This window comes from Leucoraja erinacea, unplaced genomic scaffold (assembly GCF_028641065.1).
Source record: "Leucoraja erinacea ecotype New England unplaced genomic scaffold, Leri_hhj_1 Leri_919S, whole genome shotgun sequence".
NCBI classification, from domain to species: domain Eukaryota; kingdom Metazoa; phylum Chordata; class Chondrichthyes; order Rajiformes; family Rajidae; genus Leucoraja; species Leucoraja erinaceus.
This window is the reverse complement of record NW_026576860.1, coordinates 12,380-33,048: the sequence shown is the minus strand read 5'-3', so window position 1 is coordinate 33,048 and position 20,669 is coordinate 12,380. Positions and strand designations below refer to the sequence as shown.

The 20,669-nt window shown below is 43.9% G+C and overlaps 1 long non-coding RNA gene across 4 annotated transcripts; it reads right to left on the bottom strand.

Annotated features, from left to right (window-relative positions):
- Window positions 1-3,938: 3,938 nt before the first annotated feature.
- Window positions 3,939-20,381, bottom strand: LOC129695036 (uncharacterized). 4 transcript variants are annotated; one of them, XR_008723102.1, is made up of 6 exons: window positions 20,045-20,381; window positions 19,464-19,618; window positions 17,365-17,522; window positions 15,269-15,728; window positions 15,131-15,191; window positions 3,939-4,099 (listed from the first exon to the last, which is right to left on the bottom strand). It is a non-coding gene; the product is annotated as an uncharacterized LOC129695036 (long non-coding RNA). The 4 variants fall into 4 exon arrangements; XR_008723099.1 differs by having other exon boundaries at window positions 15,131-15,728; XR_008723100.1 differs by lacking the exon at window positions 17,365-17,522 and having other exon boundaries at window positions 15,131-15,728.
- Window positions 20,382-20,669: the final 288 nt, after the last annotated feature.

The following is a 20,669-nucleotide window of genomic DNA, read 5'->3' as shown; positions in this document are numbered from 1 at the left end:
ATATACTCAGCACAATTTACAACGGCCTGTTACCTACCAGTAACGCGAGTCTGTTCCTGTGTTAACATGGCCACTGAACTGAAACAACGATGTTGTTCCATTACACACTCATGATGCGTGACCAGTTAGGTGTTTTTTTCCAGCATTACAAATATATATCTTGTCGCCATCTTAAGTCGTTTGCTTCTCGCCGATTAAATTATCATTTCGTTGTGTTATTAACTGCCGCGGAAATGACAACTCCAAATTGAAATCAGGGATTGAATTAAGTTTTCTTTCTTCAGTTTACTTCTTCATGCTCTCCGTGGTCTGTCTGCCAACTTGTAAACGAAATAGTTCTTAAGCCTGAGGAGACTTAAATCTCATCTCACTCATATGTACGCAATGAAGATAGATACAAAATGCTGGAGTAACTCAGCGGTACAGGCAGACTCTCTGGAGAGAAGGAATGGGTGACGATTCGAGTGGAGACCCTTTTTCCGAAGATGATTCAGAACCTGAAGAAGGGTCTCGACCCAAAACGCCACCCATTCCTTTTCTATAGTGATGCTGCCTGTCCCGCTGTGTTACTACAGCATTTTGTGATCATATTCGGTCGAAAGTAGCATGTGCAGTTCCTTGCTACACATGGAACAACATGACTGGGACATGGCGCCGGTTATGCACTTACCTGCGAAGTATCTAGGATTGTCAGATAAAATCGCCTTTACGTCCTCAAATCTAATCTCGCTACCGATTGTACACGTTTGACTTGATTGTATGTATGTAAATGTTTCTGTGATCAGATTGGATAACATGCAAAATATAGCCCTCGCTTTACGTCGGTACACGTGAAGATAATAACCCTAAATCTAAAATGATCGGTCTTGCCGGGGATTCCAAACGCCGCCATAATCGGATAAGCGATCTCCTTCACGTACAGAATCGGAGCCCGCCGCATTCAAGCAAGAGCCTCAGTGTCGGCAGCAAACCGGAGAACACAGTGGATCAAACTCAAGAACAGAGTAGAGCGCTGCTCCTCTCCTCATTCATACTCGCGCTAATCCTCCAGTGGCCACTGGGAGTCACGGGGCAATTACATTAGTCACGGACCCTTTAACAAACATTTCCAGACAAATGAAGCCATTCCCCACTTCTTGTGTGGGAATACTCAATGCAAAATTAGACTGACTGATTTGTGTGTGGGTGGGGGGGGGGGGGGGGGGGGGGGGGGGGGGGGGGGGGGGGGGTGAAAGGAAGAGGCGGAGACAGTAGGACTGGAAGGAGAGCTGGGAAGGGGGAAGGGGAGGAGGGAGAAGACAAGAGTTTAGTGAAGTCAATGTTGATACCGTTGGGGTGTAGACTAACCAAGCGAAATACCCAATCTTTCTCCTCACTACATTTAATGCTGGCTCCAGTCGCAAATCTGAGTTTTCGCGTGATCTGTGCAACGCATTCATTGATGCGGGAATTCCACTGTGGAAATTGGAAAACAAATCTCTCCGAGGTTTTTTTTTAGAGAAATACACAGAGGAACATAGACCAATCGAGTCATTATTACGGAAAATCATGACAGCAACTTCAACATTGGTGCGCAAAAAAAATAGAGATGAAGTTGCAGCAACAAAATATGGATCTCAATAGACGAGACGACAGATGCTGTGGTGGGATATGTTACCAATGTGGTCATCGGTACACTGCAGGCAAGTCAACCATCAAATGAATATTTGTTGACATCGGAAGTCAAACAGCTCAACTATTGCTCAGTTGTTTACATTTTCCCTTGCTGTACTTTGGCCAGAAGATATAAAACACGAGAATGTTCTTACGTTTGTGATTTTATTCCCCAAAATGTTTCATTTGACATGCTTAGCTCAAGGACTTCATAGAATTACCAAGCACATACGTAGCTTGTTTCCAAAATTCGAACGCCTAGTTTCCAATGTCTTCCTCAACGCATCGCCACGTGTGCAGTTGTTCAACGAAATGGCACCCGAGATTCCGCTACCTCCTCTGCCCGTTTTGACGGCGGGATACATGGCTCCATGTTGTACTCCACTATGCTGCTAAATATATGGTCAATTGTTTTGAAGAATAATCTGTTGCAGTCAGGATCGTCAGTGAAATAATGCAGATAAAGCCCTTCCACCGAGATCTTGTGTTTATTGCCTCAAATGTTGCAAAGTTACCACAAGCTATCACTTCCATATAACCATATAACAATTACAGCACGGAAACAGGCCATTTCGGCCCTACAAGTCCGTGCCGAACATTTTTTTTTACCCTTAGTCCCACCTGCCTGCACTCATACCATAACCCTCCATTCCCTTCTCATCCATATGCCTATCCAATTTATTTTTAAATGATACCAATGAACCTGCCTCCACCACTTCCACTGGAAGCTCATTCCACACCGCTACCACTCTCTGAGTAAAGAAGTTCCCCCTCATATTACCCCTAAACTTCTGTCCCTTAATTCTGAAGTCATGTCCTCTTTTCCTCCCTTGAAAAACGTGGCGAAACATTAGTGAATAACCTGCAGGTTTTCAACAAAGTAACTGACGATATTCGTAAAGTTCCTGGCGATGTAGGCAAAGACATACCAGGAAAATGTGAGAGTGATTTCAGATAACCAAGATCTTGAAGAAATACAAAACATAGCTAAAGTTCTCAAAGGTAGTTGTAATGCACAAGATATAACTTTGGTCATTTAATGTCGTATACCTTTATATTATCATGTTAAACCATATTTGGTGGTGGAAACAAATGCCTTTTGATGCCTTGTTTTGTCAATAAATGCCTTATTCATGCTTTTTTTGTAATGTTATTATCCCTTTTTGCCGCCTATTTCAGTGTTTTAGTGACTAAACATCCTGGAACTACGAATCAACAATTTGACAATATCTGCCAATACAACGTTTTTGACTCAGAAAGTTGTGAATTCTCTGCCACAGAAGGCAGTGGACGCCAAATCACTGGATGTTTTCAAGAGAGAGTTAGATGTAGCTCGAAGGGTCAAATGGCCTACTCCTACACCTATTTTGCTGTTCTATGTTTCTATCCCTTCCAAATTCCTTGGACCTACCTTTGACCTTCCTCGGGATGCGTATTGCTCTATTCACCTTATTACTCTCTTCCATCCTGCACGGACACATGTTTCAGCGTTGGTTGTATTGGACTTTACAACCCAATGGCATTAGTGACATATTTTCCCATTACAGGTAACCCACACCCACTGTTCTCCTTCGCACTCTCATCTGTCCACCCAGAATCTCAGCCAATTGTCATTTATTTCACACCCTGTCCCTTCCACAGTTTTACACAGACATAGAAACATAGAACATAGAAAATAGGTGCAGGAGTAGGCCATTCGGCCCTTCGAGTCTTCACCCCCAATCAATATGATCATGGCTGATCATCTAACTCAGTATCCTTTACCTGCTTTCTCTCCCTACCCCCGGATACATTTAGCCACAAGGGCCACATCTAACCATCTTAAATATAGCCAATGAACTGGCCACCAAGACCCTGTACAACTGCAGTAGATCCTCCCTGCTGCTATACTTCACTGAGGCCTGAAGGTACAGTACAATCACTCGGACCTGGCAGGCTGGCGGCTGAGAAACTGCCAGAAATTGTGCCCAAAACAGGTGACAGACAGTAAGAGAGAAGGGGGAGAGTGTGGACTTAATGGATTATTGGGCTGGCAGTTCACTAACTCACGGCTCGTGGGCTGGCAGTGCAGTCACTCACGCCTGGTACGCTGGCAGTTCACTCAGTCATCCCACCTACCTTCACCCCCCCCCCCCCCCCCACACTCTGCTCCTTGCCATTCCCCTCCCACCCACACATTCAGTGCATCTCCAAACAACCTCCCCCCCCCATGCACTCTTAGTGGCTCTCCCACAGAGCAGCCATTCCTGCCTATTAGGTTCTATTGTGATGAAGAACACACAGCATTAAAAGTGCAAAAAGGTTTTATTAAAGTTTAAAATGTGAATGACTCTTAAAATATAAGAACAATTTAAATTTTAAAGATGAGATTTATTAAGTTTTTACTTGTTGTGTCTTGTTGCGTCTTGTTGTGTTCTGCTGCTCACTGCCTCTTGATGACTATTTCCTGTTGATAAAAAGAGACAATTTTAATATAGAGAAAGTCAGCGGTCAAATTTTAAGAAGGAAAATCTGAGAATTTATCTCAGAAGTCATCATTCAACGAAGCACGCTATTAATGACAACATTCTTGGGCGATGTTCCATCCTTCAGGAAACCTTTGACATTTCCCTTCATATTTCTGTTGAGCTAGTATGTTGGGCCAAAGGTACTGGTTTCCAGAGGGCTAGTATGGAGTTTGTGGGCGGAATGGATTTTTGGGCTGGCAGCTCAGTCACTGAGGGCTGGCAGCTCAGTCACTGAGGCCTGTACTGGCAGGGGGGCACCAAAATGCTTGGTGTTGCTGAAGACATCTGGAAGAGTTCTGTCCACAACTTCAAAGCATTCTCTCCTAATCATTGGACATTCATCCCAAACAATGACTTTCACTTGCCTCGTGAAATGTGCCGTCTTAGAGTTCTTCTCGATGTTGCACAATGTATCCTCGGCCACTTGGATGGGTATCTTGAATCGAGAATGTGTCGTTCTTCCACCAGGCAGAAATGTAGCTGCTATCCTAGAGGATACTACAGCAATAGCCACATCACATAACATTTCCTGACATGATGTTCAAAAAGCAGCCCAAAGACAATTTCAGTTGTTAATGAACACTGAAGATTTTGTGCAAAACATTTTTTTGAGGTAGGGGCTGTCAGGGTGGGGTGGGGGGTGGTAAACATTGTGCAGCCAAGGGAGGGGCACAGCTTCAGGTGGGGGTTCTCGTGAGCTGATGAGAAATGGGGGGGGGGGGGGGGGGGGGGGGCTCATGCAGGGGATGAGGGCGGCTTCAGTAGGGGGTGCATCCTATTGCCAGGCGGATGTGGGGCATGTCAGTGGAGGAGAGGGGGCAGTGAGCGATTTACTCATGACCTGTGGACTCACTCACTGCCTTGGGATTGACTCATGCCCTTTAGACTGATTGACTCTCACGGCTTGTGGACTGACTGATGCCCAACTTCTGGAGTCACATCCGACTTTTGTAAACTGAAAACGGTAACATCTACATTGAGGAACAGCTTCTTCCTGACAGCCATCACGCTAATAAACTTAACAAATAAGCTCTGAACTACGAAATACTATATTATTTCACACACACACACATATCACATATATATATTCACACACACACACACACATACATTCACACACACACACACACACACACACACACACACACACACACACACACATACACACACACACACACACACACACACATTCACACACACACACACACACACACACACACACACACACACACATTCACACACACACACACACACACACACACACAAACTCACACACACACACACATTCACACACACACACACACACACTCACACACACACACACACACACACACTCACACACACTCACACACACACACACACACACACACACAGACTCACACACTCACTCACACACACACACACACACAGACTTAATCACACACACATATATACAGACTCATCCCCCACCTCAAGACACTGCCCTATGGGTGGTAAATGTCGTGCAGCCAAGGGCAGCTTCAGGCGGGGGTTGTCGTGAACTGATGAGAAGGGGGTGGGGTGTCCTCATGCAAGGGATGTGGACGGCTTCAGTAGGGGGTGCATCCTATAGCCAGGCGGAGGGCAGCGTCTTGAGGTGTCAGTGGAGGAGAGGGGGCAGTGAGCGATTTACTCATGACGTGTGGACTCACTGCCTTGGGATTAACTCATGGCCTTTGGACTGACTCTCACAGCTTGTGGACTGACTGATGCCCGACTTCTGGAGTCACGTCCGACTTATGTAAACTGAAAACTGTAACATCTACATTGAGGAACAGCTTCTTCCTGACAGCCATCACACTATTAAACTTAACAAATAAGCTCTGAACTACGAAATATTATATTATTTCACACACACACATATATATTCACATGCACTCACATGCACTCACACACAAATGCACAGACACACACATAATCGATTTCACACACACACACACACACACACATATAGACACACACATACATATTCCACACACACACACATACACACACACACACACACACACACACACACACATTTGCACACACACACACACATATTCACACACACACACACACAACATTCACACACACACACACACACACGGGAGGTTTCACGGCAGTCGGGTCACGACCCATGACCCGTACTGTTGCTACGCTACACCAAATGGATTACACGCGATGTACTGCAGGTAGGCACTTACCATTGTTTCCAACTCCATCTTCCAGGGAGATGCTAACCGCATTTCGTTGTCTCTGTACTGTACACTGACAACGACAATTAAAGTTGAATCTGAATCTGAATCTGAACCTGAACGTAGCGGATCCGTTAAAACCCGCCGAAAATGTCCATTTTTGCGCTGCAAATAATTATGGAAATCGGGATGAGCATGTGAGACATTTAGCCTACTTCAGAATTCCAAAAGTGAGGAGAAATGACAGTAGATAGAAGTGAGAGCTGAAGGGACAACAAACAGAGTGCTTAGCGAACATTGGCCGTTTGCTCACTACATTTCATCAACACTAAAGCATTATTTGTGTTTTTTCTTGATTCCTTTGGCATCTAAAAAGTTTCAGAAGTGATAAATCTGGCTGTATTTTTTTTTAAATAAATCGCCCATGGTTCTCAAGTGGGTTTTTACGTACAAAATGAAAACGCATCTGAAGAAAAATTTACAGCCAGATTTATCACTTCTGAGAATTTTTAGATACCAAAGGAATCAAGAAAAAACACGAATAATGCCTTACTGTTGATGAAATGCAGTGAGCAAACACGATAATTCCAATATTTTCAATTACGATATCTGCACAGCCAATCTTTACCAAGCACTTTAGCTGCTGTTGTCCCTTCAATTCTCGCTTCTCTTTACCTTCATTTCATTTCACGTTTGGAATTCTAATGTTGGGTACATGTCTCTCACACTTACCCCAACTTCCACAATTTTTTTCAGAGCACAAATTCAACATTTTGGCGGTTTTTAACAGATAGGAAAGTACGCGTTTCTTGCATTAATAACATATACTGGAAGTGACGGATGTCTTCAGATGGTTTGAGCGGCTCCGTGCGTCAAGTCCTATTACCTTGTGACCTTACGTGCAACCCCCTATTCACACACACACACACACGCAAACACACACATATATATGCACACACACATACATATATTCAGACACACATATATACTCACACACACATATATACACACACACACATATATATATATATATATATATATATATATATATATATATATATTCATATATTCACATATACACACACACACACACATTCACACACACACACACACACACACACACATATATTCACACACACACACACATCACACACTCACATATATATTCCACACACACACACATTCACACACTCTGCGGGGTCACACCACACACACACATCACACACTTGAGAGTGCACACACACACACGAGCAGATTCATAGGACACACATTGGAACACACACACACAGAGAGCATTGTCCCGGGGGAGACACACACACATTCACAACACATAAATTTGCACACACACACACACATTTTCACTGATCAAATTACATGTTGTCCATCGTTAAACACATTCTCAATTATTCGCAATAAACAGTTCATTATTGGGCACAAGAAACAATCAGGCGTATTTGTGTGTTATACACTTTATATAATTGGCTGCTATGTGTGTGCATTTAAACACTTTACAACTCATATCAAAACACAAATATAACAATTTATTTCACAACATGTTTATTTCCGACACAATTCTGCCCTTTGCACCTTACGCACACACACATCCCCACACACCCACCCCCCCACCCCCACACACACACCAACACACACACCCCCCACACGGGTCACACACCGGTTACACACACACACACATCAACTCAAACACTGCACACACATAGCTTTCACACACACACAATCTGAATTAAAAAACATTAACACACCAACACACACATCCACCACACTCAAATTTTATTCTTACACAACAACACATTGATTGCAACACATTATGAATCTGACCACACACACAACTGGTGCCACACACACATTTGCACACACGAGTCGGGTCGGGTCACACAGGCACAGGTTGCTACAATGGGTGTGGAAAAAATGCCCATGATCCCCTACATAGCACACATACACGTCAAATCCATTCAATTTAGCACATTCAGTATCTGTCTTGCACACTATATGTTCACACACATGGTGCTGATCGAAATAAAACACACATAGACACGCGCATTACTGGCCTGAAAACACACAACAAATGCATTTCAATTTACATCACCATTTCAAACACAATATACATCATGCTTTAGTTAACCTGAAAACACCGGTGCAACCATTTAAAAATCCAAGAGAAACAAATTTGCAAAACGCAATATAACAAACAAGAATGGTTTTATTTTCAAATCACAGTTTCAAACACAATATCGATAGACAAATATTTGCAAATGGTTTTTATTTTTCAATTCACAGTTCAAACACAATATAGATAGACAAATATACAAACTCTTTCCAACAAAATGCCCAAGAAACTTCAGAGCATGGTGAATAACATACATATCAATTGGGTGAAAAAGCACTCACCTGGGAGCAGAGCTGCAGCTCAGAGAGCCGTGACCCTTTCACTTCGTGGCTCGCCGGAAATGACGTCATCGCCGCCATCTTACCGATCGTCGGAAATGACGTCATCGCCGCCATCTGACGTCATCGCCGCCATCTTCAAACCGCCAAAATCACAAAATGTCCGCCAATTTTAAATTTAAACACAGTCTGATCGAAATAAAAAGGTTCTTTCGCGCATTACTGGCCTGAAAACGTTGCAACAAATGCATTTCAATTTACATCACCATTTCAAACACAATAGACATCATGCTTTAGTTACCTGAAAACCGGTGCAACCATTTTAAAACCCAAGAGAAACAAATTTGCAAAACGCTTTACATCAATAACAAATGGTTTTTATTTTCATTTCACAGTTCAAACACAATATAGATAGACAAATATACAAATGGTTTTTATTTTCAATTCACAGTTCAAACACAATATAGATAGACAAATATACAAATGGTTTTTTATTTTCAATTCACAGTTCAAACACAATATAGATAGACAAATATACAAATGGTTTTTATTTTCAATTCACAGTTCAAACACAATATAGATAGACAAATATACAAATGGTTTTTATTTTCAATTCACAGTTCAAACACAATATAGATAGACAAATATACAAATGGTTTTTATTTTCAATTCACAGTTCAAACACAATATAGATAGACAAATATACAAATGTTTTTTATTTTCAATTCACAGTTCAAACACAATATAGATAGTAGACAAATATACAAACTCTTTCCAACAAAATTCCAAGAAACTTCAGAGCATGGTGAATAACGTACATATCAATTGGGTGAAAAAGCACTCACCTGGGAGCAGAGCTGCAGCTCAGAGAACCGCGACCCTTCCACTTCGTGGTCGGGAAGAAAGTGATTGAAGCGGGTCGCTACCGGGTTTTATAACCCCTCCCTCCCCTGCCGCCATCGGGGGCTGCAGAGAGAATGGGGAATTATGTAAAAACATTAATATCTCGGTCATATTTCATCGAGAGGACAAATCCTCGGCACACGTGCGGCAGAGGGGGGCTCTGAGGGAGGTGGCCAAAAATGACGGCCGTAGGTGGCGGCGTTCTCTCGGAAATCGCAGCACAGATCGGGAAAAGCGGTCAAGAACTGAGTTTTAGTAATGTAGATAACTGGGGTCCCAGCACTGAGCCATGCGGTACCCCACTAGTCATTGCCTGTCATTGTGAAAAGGATCCGTTTACTCCTACTCTTTGCTTCCTGTCTGCAAGCCAGTTCATTATCCACATAAATACTGAACCCCCAATACCGTGTGCTTTAAGTTTGTATACTAATCTCTTATGTGGGACCTTGTCGAAAGGCTTGTGAAAGTCCAGATATAACACTGCCACCGGTTATCCCTTATCCACTCTACAATTTACATCCTCGAAAAATTCTATAAGATTTGTCAGACATGATTTACCTTTCATGAATCTATGCTGACGTTGTCCAATGATTTCACCACTTTCCAAATGTGCTGCTATCCCATCTTTCATAACTGATTATAGCAGTTTCCCCACTGCCTATGGTAGACTAACTGGTCTGTGATTCCCCGTTTTCTTCTCCCTCCCTTTTTAAAAAGTGGGGTTACATTAGCTACCCTCCAATCTTCAGGAACTACTCCAGAACCCAAAGTGTTTTGAAAAATTATCACTAATGCATCCACTATTTCTGGAGCTACTTCCTTAAGTACTCTGGGATGCAGCCTATCTGGCCTTGGGGATGTATCTGCCTTTAATCCATTCAATTTACCTAACACCACTTCCTGGCTAACCTGGATTTCACTCAGTTCCTCCATCTCATTTGACCCGCGATCCCCTGCTATTTCCGGTAGATTATTTATGTCTTCCTTAGTGAAGACAGAACCAAAGTAGTTATTGAATTGGCCTGCCATGTCCTTGTTCCCCATGACCAATTCACCTGTTTCTGACTGCAAAGGACCTACATTTGTTTTAACTAATTGTTTTCTCTTCACATATCTATAAAAAGTTTTGCGTTCAGTTTTTATGTTCCCTGTCAGTTTTGTTTCATAATCAATTTTCCCTTTCCTAATTGCCTTTTGTTCTGGATTTGGATGGAAATGAGTAAACAAATTATTAGTTCAATGGAGCGGCGGGTGCAGGAGGCGATATCTGGCTGATTTGTACTCTCCGAAATATCGGGTAGTTATTTTACAGCGGTCAGAATATACAGGCTGGGGTATGTGGGACCGGTGCATGGAGTGCGTGAAGAAGATCAAAGTGCACGACAGCGTTTCGCATGGAGATGCCAGGGTTAGTTATTGGCCTCTGGTGCATTTGTTTATCTCAGTTTCATCTCCACACGCGGTCTGTAGGCAGTTTAACATGGAGCCGTTTTTTGGAGACCGACGTTTTCCGTAAAGGTTAGATCTTATCTTCTCTCTGTCGCTGAGATATCTTCTCGGGCCGACCTGTTACCAATGTTGGCTTCATTTCCCGTCAATGGTTGAGTTTTGGTCGCTTTTGTTTTCTGCTGCGGGTTGACTACTTGACATCAAGCCACAGGAAGTGGTGTCGCGTCACGGCTGCGGTCTTCAAGCTATGTTGACGATTCGCAGAAACATTTGGAGAGGAGGACGAGATCAAGCGTTTGAACCCTGTACAGGCGCAATACCTTGGGAGATGCTCACCACCTTCCTGTCAATGGCCGCCTCGCCCAGCAGATGTGTTCTGATCAGGCACCGAGACCGGAGCCCCAGAGCAGGGAACGTTTTGACTACAGGAGCCTTAAATCCAGTTCTCAGTCACCAGCCTCAGCTCAATGCAGGCAGACATCAGGATGCACAGATTGAAGTCAAATATTCCGTCTACCAACGACCTGTTGAGCAAATCGTCTTTAATGTTTGTTGAAAAGTATCGGCATTCGAACAGTGGGAGCCGTCAGAGACTCGCGTCCTCTTTAGAACCCCTAACCCCACACCCCCTCCTTCCCCTTCCAGCCGGAGCGCTCGTCCACTCTCTCCGACATTTGTCTCCCGTCGAAGACCACGCTCTCTCCTTTCTCTCAAGAGGCAGGGTGGGTGCCAAGTCCACCATTGGCGGGCTGCTAACGGATATATTCTTACTTTAACCCGTTCAATAGTTTCCACGTTAATTCTGGGAGATAACGTGTTAGAGTTTGCTTCATTGCTTCAGCCACAAGTTGATGAACTGTCTGCTCGTCGTGTGCTCTTTGATGCATTTGCGGCATCAACAGTGGGAGAGACTCCCGTTTCCTCAAACCACCAACATACGAAACAGGTCAACACACTGAGGTCGTCAAAATACTTTAAAAGGCTACTCGTAATATTGCGCCTATTTGCCATTAAACACCAATCCTTCGCAGATCCATTTCATCTGGATTATAGACCATAGTGGCATTTCATCCCTGAAGCACCATCGACGTCCTCCTCATAGCAAACTTCAGTTCGGTTCTCCAGCCTCATTTTCCATTTGTGGCCATGCGCGTGCAATTCCAAATATGTGCACGGTTTTCCCCACATCTGTCTGAACATCTTTGGCCTGGTTTACATTCATGCCACAGACATAAGCTCCCCTCAAGTCCTTCGGTTTGCTGGCCCATCGTGAACCTAATCAGTTCAGGGTTGGAAGAAATACCGCCCACCATGTCTGCGCCGATTATGATGTCAGCGCCTCTGGTCTTATCTGGGTGCATACGATGTGTGCACCTCCATTGTCTGCCTGTACACGTGCGGTTAAATCCCTCCTAAATGTTGCCATGGGATCTACATCTACCAACTGCCCAAGGCGCGCATCCAGGCACATAAAGAATAACTGTACTGGAAAATCTAATTTAAACTTTCCTCCTTTCACTTTATAACCTTTCCATTTAGCAATTTACATTTCAGAGCTTTTACCCGTCTCTGCTTCGGATATTTTTTATTTTAGGCTTCCATGTGTTCAATCCCTAAATCTCCAACAGGCCCGTTGCCCTGTGAATGAAGCGATTCCCGCCACAGCAGAAGTCCATTACACTGAATTTTGGATTCAGAAAAGTAGCAGAAATGCGCCTGTAACCTACACTACTCGTTGCACTGAATTCATCGCCCCCCCCCCCCCCCCATCTCCTCTGTGAGATTGTTGAAATTAAATTAATTGTGTGGGGAAAAAAACATGTTTGTTAAAGAACCTGTCACTAATGTAATGGCTCGTTCCCAGCAGTGGATTTCAGCGAGTATTACTGAGGATCGGTACCACTATTCTTGCTCCATTGTGTCAACCGATAATGCTGCTGAAATACTTCCAGAATGGAGCGGGCTCCGATTCTGTACATGAAGGAGATTGCCTATCCGATTCTGGCGGCGTTTGGAATTCCTGGTAAATCCTTTCACCTTGTTCAACGTGTTGAAGCTTTGTACCATGTGCTCCGCGTTCTGATATAACTTTAACCTATGTTCCCATTTGGGATTAGCAGTCTCGCTGCTGCTCATGTCATGTGTCCGTTCGTCTTTCCTTTCCCAGCTTTATAGTAACCTATGTCGTTCTAGAGGCCGTTTGTAATCATCCTGTTTCTCTTCATCTCACTCGCTAGCTGGTCGAAATGTCCTCGTCCGTATCCCGCGTGTTAGTCGTCTTCCACCAAAGAAACCTTGGTTTCAGCTGCATGAAGGAACTGCAGATGCTGGTTTAAACCGAAGGTAGACACAAAATGGTGGAGTCACTCTGCGGGACAGGCAGCATCACTGGAGAGAAGGAGTGGGTGACGTTTCGGATCGAGACCCTTCTTCAGACTAATGTGTTTAAGCCGCTGACTATCGAGCTCAGTGGCTTTGGGGAACGGATGAACCTCGGTGGCCGTGCGCGATCCGATTAATCCGTGCCCAACATCATATATATATATATATATATATATATATATATATATATATCACTTTGAGATGGTAATCCATGCCGTTGTTACCACCCGGCTGAATTACTGCAATGCACTGTATATGGGGGTTAGTCGGTCCTCCATCGCCCATCTCCAGATGGTACAGAATGCAGCTGTTCATCTCTTAACTGGCACACGAAAACATGATCACGTTTCACACATTTTAGCCTCACTCCAATGGCTGCCTGTTCAGTATAGGATTCATTTAAAAAATATTTAATTTGTTTTTAAATCTCTAAATGGTCTTGCCCCGTCCTACCTATCTGAGCTTCTTCACCCTTATACATCCACCCGCTCTCTCATGTCAGATGATCAGCTGCTCCTGAGTGGGCCTAAAACTAAGCGGAAGCTCAGAGGGGACCGTGCCTTTGCTGTGTCAGCACCGATATTATGGAATGAATTGCCTCTACACGTTAAACAGGCCCATTCTCTAGCTGTTTTTAAATCACTCCTGAAGACACATCTATTCTCCGTGGCCTTTGTAGATCAGTAAGGTGTCGACATATGTGTTAACTTTATTTGCTTAATTTTACTGCATGGTTCATACTCATGTTTTATGTCTTTTAATTTATTGTTGAATTTCGTATGTAATTTATGCGCCTCATGTTGGCTGTATGTTCTGTTATCCTGCCTGTTTTATGATGTCTTGCTTTTTTTTCTGTACAACACTTTGGTCAGCTTTGGTTGATTTTAAAGTGCTTAACAAATAAAGTTATTATTATTATTATTATTATTATTATTATATAACATACTAGTCTAAGTGGGACCCTTTGGGTCCCAGCATCACACAGGAGGGCAGGACACCCAATACAATATTCCACCTCTGCAGCAATTCCAATATTGCTGGCCAGTGGGAGGGGGGATTTCTGTTGCGCTAGTATGAGCGTTGTGGGCCGAAGGTACTGATTACCAGAGGGCTAGAATGGAGTTTGCGGACCAAATAGATTTTTGGGCTGGCAGCTCAATCACTGAGGCCTGGCAGTACAATCACTCTGACCTGGCAGGCTGGCGGCTGAGAAACTGCCAGAAATTGAGCCCAAAACAGGTGACAGACAGTAATAGAGAGAAGGGGGAGAGTGTGGACTTAATGGATTATTGGGCTGGCAGTTCACTAACTCACGGCTCGTGGGCTGGCAGTGCAGTCACTCACGCCTGGTACGCTGGCAGTTCACTCAGTCACCCCACCTACCTTCACCCCCCCCCACTCTGCTCCTTGCCATTCCCCTCCCACCCACACATTCAGTGCATCTCCAAACAATCTCCCCCCCATGCACTCTTAGTGGCTCTCCCACAGAGCAGCCATTCCTGCCTATTAGGTTCTATTGTGATGAAGAACACACGGCATTAAAAGTGTAAAAAGGTTTTATTAAAGTTTAAAATGTGAATGACTCTTAAAATATAAGAACAATTTAAATTTTAAAGATGAGATTTATTAAATTTTTACTTGTTGTGTCTTGTTGCGTCTTGTTGTGTTCTGCTGTTCACTGCCTCTTGATGACTATTTCCTGTTGATAAAAAGAGACAATTTTAATATAGAGAAAGCCAGCGGTCAGATTTTAAGAAGGAAAATCTGAGAATTTACCTCAGAAGTCATCATTCAACGAAGCACGCTATTAATGACAACATTCTTGGGCGATGTTCCATCCTTCAGGAAACCTTTGACATTTCCCTTCATATTTCTGTTGAGCTAGTATGTTGGGCCAAAGGTACTGGTTTCCAGAGGGCTAGTATGGAGTTTGTTGGCGGAATGGATTTTTGGGCGGACAGCTCAGTCACTGAGGCCTGTACTGGCAGGGGGGCACCAATATGCTTGGTGTTGCTGAAGACATCTGGAAGAGTTCTGTCCACAACTTCAAAGCATTCTCTCCTAATCATTGGACATTCATCCCAAACAATGACTTTCACTTGCCTCGTGAAATGTGCCGTCTCAGAGTTCTTCTCGATGTTGCACAATGTATCCTCGGCCACTTGGATGGATATTTGGAATCGAGAATGTGTCGTTCTTCCACCAGGCAGAAATGTAGCTGCTATCCTAGAGGATACTACAGCAATAGCCACATCACATAACATTTCCTGACATGATGTTCATAAAGCAGCCCAAAGACAATGTCAGTTGTTAATGAACACTGAAGATTTTGTGGAAAACATTTTTTTTGAGGTAGGGGCTCTCAGGGTGGGGTGGGGGGGGGGTGGTAAACATCGTGCAGCCAAGGGAGGGGCACAGTTTCTGGTGGGGGTTCTCGTGAGCTGATGAGAAATGTGTGGGGGAGGGCTCATGCAGGGGATGAGGGCGGCTTCAGTAGGGGGTGCATCTATTGCCAGGCGGATGTGGGGCATGTCAGTGGAGGAGAGGGGGCAGTGAGCGATTTACTCATTATCTGTGGACTCACTCACTGCCTTGGGATTGACTCATGCCCTTTAGACTGATTGACTCTCACGGCTTGTGGACTGACTGACGCCCAACTTCTGGAGTCACATCCGACTTTTGTAAACTGAAAACGGTAACATCTACATTGAGGAACAGCTTCTTCCTGACAGCCATCACGCTAATAAACTTAACAAATAATCTCTGAACTACGATATACTATTGTTTCACACACACACATATATATTCACACGCACTCACACATATATTCATACACACACATTCACTCACACACATTCACTCATACGTACACACACACATATATTCATACACACTCAGACACACACACATACACGCACATATTCACACACAGACACATTCTCACACATATTCACACATTCTCATACACATATTCGCAAACAGACTCATTCACGCACACACAAACTCAATCACACACACACACGGACTCACTCACACACACAGACTTAATCACACACACATATATACGGACTCATCCCCCACCTCAAGACACTGCCCTATGGGTGGTAAATGTCGTGCAGCCAAGGGCAGCTTCAGGCGGGGGTTGTCGTGAACTGATGAGAAGGGGATGGGGTGTCCTCATGCAAGGGATGTGGACGGCTTCAGTAGGGGGTGCATCCTATAGCCAGGCGGAGGGCAGCGTCTTGAGGTGTCAGTGGAGTAGAGGGGGCAGTGAGCGATTTACTCATGACGTGTGGACTCACTGCCCTGGGATTAACTCATGGCCTTTGGACTGACTCTCACAGCTTGTGGACTGACTGATGCCCGACTTCTGGAGTCACGTCCGACTTATGTAAACTGAAAACTGTAACATCTACATTGAGGAACAGCTTCTTCCTGACAGCCATCACACTATTAAACTTAACAAATAAGCTCTGAACTACAAAATATTATATTATTTCAAACACACATATATATTCACATGAACTCACACACATATGCACACACACACATATAATCGCTCACACATATTCACTCACACACATATTCAGACACACACACACATTCACTCACACATATTCAGACACACACATGTACACACACATACATATAGACACACGCACATATTCACACACACACACACACACACACACATATCACACACACACACACACACATATGTAAATATTCACACACACATATATATTCACACACACACACACACACACACACACAGGGAGGTTTCACGGCAGTCGGGTCACGACCCATGACCCGTACTGTTGCTACGCTACACCAAATGGATTACACGCGATGTACTGCAGGTAGGCACTTACCATCGTTTCCAACTCCATGTTCCAGGGAGATGCTAACCGAATTTCGTTGTCTCTGTTTACTGTACACGGACAACGACAATTAAAGTTGAAACTGAATCTGAATCTGAACCTGAACGTAGCGGATCCGTTAAAACCCGCTGAATATGTCCATTTTTGAGCTGCAAATAATTATGGATATCGGGATGAGCATGTGAGACATTTAGCCAACTTCAGAATTCCAAAAGTGAGGAGAAATGACAGTAGATATGTCAGTAGATAATGACAGTAGATAATGTCAGTAGACAGGGAGTCAACATCTCCGATGACCTCTCTTGGACCCACAATACCTCTACTCTGATCAAGAAGGCTCATCAGCGTCTCTTCTTCCTGAGGAGACTGAAGAAGGTCCATCTGTCTCGTCAGATCCTGGTGAACTTCTACCGCTGCACCATCGAGAGCATCCTTACCAACTGCATCACAGTATGGTATGGCAACTGCTCTGTCTCCGACCGGAAGGCATTGCAGAGGGTGGTGAAAATTGCCCAACGCATCACCGGTTCCACGCTCCCCTCCATTGAGTCTGTCCAAACCAAGCGCTGTCTGCGGAGGGCGCTCAGCATCGCCAAGGACTGCTCTCACCCCAACCATGGACTGTTTACCCTCCTACCATCCGGGAGGCGCTACAGGTCTCTCCGTTGCCGAACCAGCAGGTCGAGGAACAGCTTCTTTCCGGCCGCTGTCACTCTACTAAACAACGTACCTCGGTGACTGCCAATCACCCCCCCCCCCCCGCACCTATTATTATTTATTTTTTATTCAAATCGTTTGCTATGTCGCTCTTCAAGGGAGATGCTAAATGCATTTCGTTGTCTCTGTACTGTACACTTACAATGACAATTAAAATTGAATCTGAATCTGAATCTGAATCTAGATAGAAGTGAGAGCTGAAGGGACAATAAACAGAGTGCTTAGCGAACATTGGCTGTTTGCTCACTACATTTCATCAACACTAAAGCATTATTTGTGTTTTTTCTTGATTCCTTTGACATCAAAAAGTTTCAGAAGTGATAAATCTGGCTGTATTTTTTTTTTAATAAATCGCCCATGGTTCTCAAGTGGGTTTTTACGTACAAAATGAAAACGCATCTGAAGAAAAATTTACAGCCAGATTTATCACTTCTGAGAATTTTTAAATACCAAAGGAATCAAAAAAAAACACGAATAATGCCTTACTATTGATGAAATGCAGTGAGCAAACACGATAATTCCAATATTTTCAATTACGATATCTGCACAGCCAATCTTTACCAAGCACTTTAGCTGCTGATGTCCCTTCAATTCTCGCATCCCTTTACCTTAATTTCATTTCACGTTTGGAATTCTAATGTTGGGTACATGTCTCTCACACTTACTCCAACTTCCACATTTTTTTTCAGAGCACAAATTCAACATTTTGGCGGTTTTTTAACAGATAGGAAAGTACGCGTTTCTTGCATTAATAACATATACTGGAAGTGACGGATGTCTTCAGATGGTTTGAGCGGCTCCGTGCGTCAAGTCCTATTACCTTGTGACCTTACGTGCAACCCCCTATTCACACACACACTCACGCAAACACACATATATATTCTCACACACATATATATATTCGCACACATATATATTCAAACACACACACACACATATATATTCGCACATACATATTCACACACACACATATTCTCACACACACACACACACACATATTCACACACACACATATATATTCACATTCAAACATATCTCTGTACATTTATTGCCTGCCAGTCCATTGTGGCGCCTATCTCTCTCTCTCTCTCTCTCTCTCTCTCTCTCTGTATCTTTCGTGTGTCTTTGTCGCTGCAGGCACCATTAGCCAGCAGCTTCAGCGATAGTCTGTGGCGGGGGGGGGGGGGGGGGGGGGGGGGGGGGCTTACATAATCGGCTATAAACTGTGCAAAATGAAACACAAATCAATACTGTTTGTGCTACAATATAAATCTCCAACACACCCGTATTACTTTCCGGACACAATTCCTCCTTTTATTATACACACATTCACAATTGCAGATTTTGCTGAAACAAAATTGCCAAACACTCACCAGCTCTGTAACATTATCTAACACCTCGTGCGCGTCTTCAGCGCCATCTTGCCTCCGACCGGAAATTACGTAATCGCCGCCATCTTACCGATCGCCGGAAATGAAGTGATCGTCGCCATCTTACCATTCATTGGAAATGACGTCATTGCCGCCATCTTCAAACCGCCAAAATCACAAAATGTCCGCCAATTTTAAATTTAAACAGTTTGATCGAAATAAAAAAGCTTCTTTCGCGCATTACTCGCCTGAAAACGTTGCAACAAATGCATTTCAATTTACATCACCATTTCAAACACAATAGACATCATGCTTTAGTTACCTGAAAACCGGTGCAACCATTTTAAAACCCAAGAGAAACAAATTTACAAAACGCTTTATAACAATACCAAATGGTTTTTATTTTCAATTCACAGTGCAAACACAATATAGACAGAAAAATATACAAATGTTTTTATTTTCAATCCACAGTTCAAACACAATATAGATAGTAGACAAATATACAAACTCTTTCCAACAAAATGCCCAGAGACTTCAGAGCATGGTGAATAACATACAGATCAATTGGCTGAAAAAGCACTCACCTGGGAGCAGAGCAGCAGCTCAGAGAGCCGTGACCCTTTCACTTTGTGGCCGGCAAGAAAGTGAGTTGAAGCGGGACGCTCCCGGGTTTTATAGCCCCTCCCGTCCCCTGCCGCCAGTGGGGGCAGCAGTGAGAATGGGGAATGATGTAAAAACATTAATATCTTGGTCATATTTCATCGAGGGGAAACATCCTCGGCACACATGCGGCAGAGGGGGGCTCTGAGGGAGGTGGCCAAAAATGACGGCCGTAGGTGGCGGCGTTCTCTCGGAAATCGCAGCACAGATCGGGAAAAGCGGTCAAGAACTGAGTTTTAGTAATATAGATAACACACACAATTATATTTCTTTTGATCCAATGATGAACTTTATTTCAGACTAGACAAGGGACATTAAATAAGAAACATTGTAAACCTCCCCACAACTTCACACACACTAGGACTTATAACACCCCCCCCCCCGCCCCCCCGACACTCTCCCTCGCCTGCCCCACACTACAATATCTCCCCCCCCCCTTCTATGCCCCTTTCCCCGCTGCCCTGCACCCCCTCTCCCCGGGTCCCACACTCCCTCTCCCCGGGCCCCACACCCCCTCTCCCCGGGCCCCACACACACAACCTCCTCCTC